Raw genomic sequence first — 5,086 nt, 5'->3', positions numbered from 1 at the left:
TTGATTTTATTTGTTAAGAGAAGAAGGTATTGTTGTTTAATTTGATTTATTTTTTGTTGGCTTAAACTTTCAAAATTCAGCCTTTTTCATCAAAAATTGCCCGAAATTGGCTTCTTTAGTCCTCTTTGATTAAATTTGCCGTATTTACACACCCAAAACAACTAACACAATCTTTGTTAGCTACAATTGGAGCTATTCCTACTTCCACTTCCATTGAAAGTAGTCTGGAATTTTATTTTTGCCGTTTTTTGCTCTCTCTACTCTATGATGATCAAAAAGTTAGTGTTAATTAAAGAACAGAACAATTCAAATCAAAGCTCACTGTTGATGGGTCCAAAAGGCTTCCTAGGCAGTTCAAAATTATTGTATCTATTTTCTTTACTAGAAAGAATCTGGTCGTTTTGACTTTTCAAAATATTTGATTTTTCAATAAACATTGGCTTATTGAACTTTGCCACTATTTTTTATCTTAACTTGGTCATCTTGTAGCTTAGTGTCATAAAGAAAGAATGCTTTTGCTTCTTCTTTCTACCAAATCGAATTTTATTCTCTTACGCAGTTTAACGCATTAAGTTATGGTTTTCTGGCTTTGATACTATTAGATTTTTGTTTTTTTTTTGGTTTCTAGGCATTGGCCCATTTTTCAAGTTTTTTGTTTTGCCACAATATCACATAATTGACAGTTCAAATATTAGGTGATTGGCGTTCACAATAGGGCACAACTTCAGATTTAAAACTTTTGAAAAACATAGATTATGGTTTTACCGGCTTCGACATCCCTTTCTCGAAGAGTTCAGATTTTTTTAACGTTTGTCTTTATCTGTCGTTTCTAGTGTCTTTTTAGTCGTATGATTTTTCCTGGATATAGACAGCTCTCATTGGTTTTCCGTAGAGGAATGATTGAGTCTATTTTCTTATTTGAGTAGATATCTCGTGGCTTTCATGAAAACTGTTCAATTTTTTAAACATTCAAACATCTCGTAACATTGCTGAAAAACATTCTGCTGTCCAACTTTGAAGTCATCTATTGAGCCAACGGGTTCATTGAGCTCTAAGAAATAACCGCAAAGGGATCTCTAGACGTCTTTCGAGTTGCCTGAAGTGAACAAGCAAATTTAAGGTAATACCAGCTCGAATTGAAAGATTATTTTCGTTGATGTATAAACGTTTACATGCAAATCACGTAGGCAAGTAACGAGATCAAAGTCTAATTCAATTTGCCCGATTGAGATCAGAAATTCATTTTGATTTAGTTGCAGAAATACAGTAGCTACGTATTTTTGACCTATAAATTTATATAAGGCTGAGTAGCATTGTTGTTCCGACAACTCTTGAGGGGGGAGGAACTATATACTCAAATGGGAATTTTTGTCGGTCAATTTTAACCGATCGATATATTTATCGTAGAGTTGTGAGTGGTATCATTGAAAAGCCCGCCCAACGTCAAATATGGAAGTAAATAGATTTTTTTGAATTTCGTTTTCTAGAGCGAGTTATCGTGGTTTAAATTTTTGTGAATATTAGACCGATTTGCGTTTTTTTCGGAATTTTTGCCTAAAATTTTGTCAATTTTGCTAAAATATGTTATAATTGTTGACAATAGTACAGTTGATTTTATTTGTTAAGAGAAAAAGGAATTGTTGTTTAATTTGATTTATTTTTTGTTGGCTTAAACTTTCAAAATTCAGCCTTTTTGATCAAAAATTGCCCGAAATTGGCTTCTTTAGTCCTCTTTGATTAAATTTGCCGTATTTACACACCCAAAACAACTAACACAATCTTTGTTAGCTACAATTGGAGCTATTCCTACTTCCACTTCCATTGAAAGTAGTCTGGAATTTTAATTTTGCCGTTTTTTGCTCTCTCTACTCTATGATGATCAAAAACGCAGCATTTTTTATCTTTCAACTAACAAATTATATAGTTTATCTAATTTCATCTATAACATTTGAAACAATTGAGTGTTTTTAATGGTTGAACAGCAATAAAAGGGCTATTTTTTTCCGGTCTTGGACTGTTATAATCTAAAAATATTTCGGAATTAAAGTTAGTGTTAATTAAAGAACAGAACAATTCAAATCAAAGCTCACTGTTGATGGGTCCAAAAGGCTTCCTAGGCAGTTCAAAATTATTGTATCTATTTTCTTTGCTCGAAAGAATCTGGTCGTTTTGACTTTTCAAAATACTTGATTTTTTAATAAACAATGGCTTATTGAACTTTGCCACTATTTTTATCTTAACTTGGTCATCTTGTAGCTTAGTGTCATAAAGAAAGAATGCTTTTGCTTCTTCTTTCTACCAAATTAAATTTTATTCTGTTACGCAGTTTAACGCATTAAGTTATGGTTTTCTGGCTTTGATACTATTAGATTTTTGTTTTTTTTTGGTTTCTAGGCATTGGTCCATTTTTCAAGTTTTTTGTTTTGCCACAATATCACATAATTGACAGTTCAGATATTAGATTATTGGCGTTCACAATAGGGCACAACTTCAGATTTAAAAGTTTTGAAAAACATAGATTATGGTTTACCGGCTTCGACATCCCTTTCTCGAAGAGTTCAGATTTTTTTTAACGTTTGTCTTTATCTGTCGTTTCTAGTGTCTTTTTAGTCGTATGATTTTTCCTGGATATAGACAGCTCTCATTGACTTTTCGTAGAGGAATGATTGAGTCTATTTTCTTATTGGAGTAGATATCTCGTGGCTTTCATGAAAACTGTTCAATTTTTTTCAAAAAAAACTTCGTTTTTTTTCTATATTGTCTATTTGTTATCTAGTCTCTTTAATTACAGGTCAGGTATGACAATATTTATGTCATGGGAAGGTGCAAGTGTACGAAATTGAATTGTTTTTAAAGAATTTGTTATTAATTTACTGGCTTCGACATGGGTTTTGCAAAAAAAGTAATCTACTTTTTTGGTTTTTATCTATTTTGGCGTTCTTTGTGTATACGTTAAGACATATTCTGAATAATTACAGGTGTCAAGCGCTGGACGAATAGACGAACCGGGTTTATTTCTTTTTGTACGGACATCAGTTTGTAACCCACAGGAAATTGATTTCTGCCTGTTGTTAAGAGAGACTGCGCCCGATGTTGAGAGAAATAAGATAAAATATTGGCAAAGTTCAAAAATTAACCGATATTTTCTTAATACAAATACATTCAAGGTCATTACAGAAATTAGATAACAATTGAAAAATTTGTCTAACTTCTTTTATACCTCCTAAAAGATAACTGGACATTTGGATCTTTGTTTGCGGACACTAAGACATTGAACCAAAAAGTCATAAGAAATGAAAACAAAACGCAAGTAGTCCATAAAATTTATACGAAAACAATTGGTCAGTGCCTTAAAAACCATGAGCTTAACTCTGAAACCGTAATATAATCTTGTTTATCGTAAATAGTATCTGCCATTATTTGAGCCCTGATTTGAAATTGTTGTCAGTAATTTAAATAAGAAACATTTACATAGCGGAAATGTTTTGAAAAAAGGGTCACGTCCCTTTAAAATCTTGATATTTTTTATCGTAAGTATCTATGGTGGGATCAAGATAAACCCAGACATTTCTGTACGTCTAACAAAATACTCGTTTGTTTAAATGGTTGCGAATTGGATCAATGTTTAACAAAATTTTTCAGTTTGTCAAAAATAAAAATGCTTTTTGTATAATTATCGAGTTTATATTTGCAAAAGATTGGCAAATTTATATTTCCAGTAGACTCTCAAAGCCAGCGGGAGTACAGCTAGCTCGTTTTTCAGCTTAGAAAAATAGGGCCGCAGTTTTAAGATATCTACTTCCGGCAAAATTAAAGTAAGTGGGCTACGAAAGCAAATTTGGTCCCGAAAAGTCTTGAATTTCGAAAAATTTATCATAAATTCTAGCCAAAAAAACTCGGATTGAACGATTCAGCAACCCTCATTTATCTTTAGAGATAAAATGAATGACAATACAATCAATAATTTGAACAAGTTTTTGGCAAAAAAATGACGAAAATTAGGTCAAAAATACCGAAAGTGTCAATAAAAATAGCTGAATTACGTCTAATATTCACAAAACTTCAAACCTCGATAAGTCCCTATAAAAAGCGAAAATTGGAAAAATCTTTTAATTCCATATTCTACGCTGGACTGGCTTTTTAATTATACGACTCTCAACTCTATACGATGATTATATCGATCGGCCAAAATTGTCTGAACAAAAAAATGCCTTTTGAGTATATAGTTCCTCCACCACTAAAGTGGGTCGGAACAATTATAAGAACAAATGATAAACGAAATTCTGGAAGGAAGTTTGGTTTACTTCATTTACATGAGCCATTTTTTGGAGAAAAAAAATGTTTTATGTAGATGTAGAGTTGTGGAGGACTCGAAACAGCCAATATTCACTCATTGTTGGGTGTCTTTAATTTTTTTTCCCGAATCGATGTACCACGCTTTAAATGTTCTTTTTTCAAAGCCTTCAAAATCTTTGTCAAATTAATTGGAAAATGCTGTTTAGTTATATTAATTTATTAATTTCAACACGTAGACTTGGATTTTTAATTGGTATTTGAAGGTTTATTTCTATTGTAATGAAGATGATTAACATTCGGTCATATTATAATTGCTGGTTCACAATGAGCAAAAATTATCAATAACGTCGAGAAATAAAATGTTTAAATAGCTGAGTCATCACTTTAGATCTTGATAAAAAATCGATCAGTAAAGCGATTTTTAAAAAAATTGCGATTAAACCGGTTAGCTACCTCCATTTGATTTGGAAATGACAATGAAGTTCAATATTTTGTCGAAGCTAAGGAGAAAAAATCAGTCTACATTTTTCAATTTACAATTTTAATATCTAACAAAATGCCGATGATTTCACATACGCAGTCAGCCAAGCAATTGAATTCTTTTTTGATAAGAAATTTGATATTTAATTTGAATTATTTTTGATTATTTAAAAAAAACAACAATTCCCTCAAATTTGTTTTTAAAAAATTAATTCAAATTTGAAGTTAATTTTTCTTTGAGCCATCAACTGAAGATGTTGGTTATGTTCGGTCGGTAATATAGAATCTTTTTTAATGGTTAAATTACATT

The sequence above is a fragment of the Convolutriloba macropyga genome, chromosome 7, assembly GCF_964194025.1.
Source record: "Convolutriloba macropyga chromosome 7, txConMacr16.3, whole genome shotgun sequence".
NCBI classification, from domain to species: domain Eukaryota; kingdom Metazoa; phylum Xenacoelomorpha; order Acoela; family Convolutidae; genus Convolutriloba; species Convolutriloba macropyga.
The sequence above is the reverse complement of the archived record's forward strand: the minus strand, read 5'-3'. Positions refer to the sequence as shown.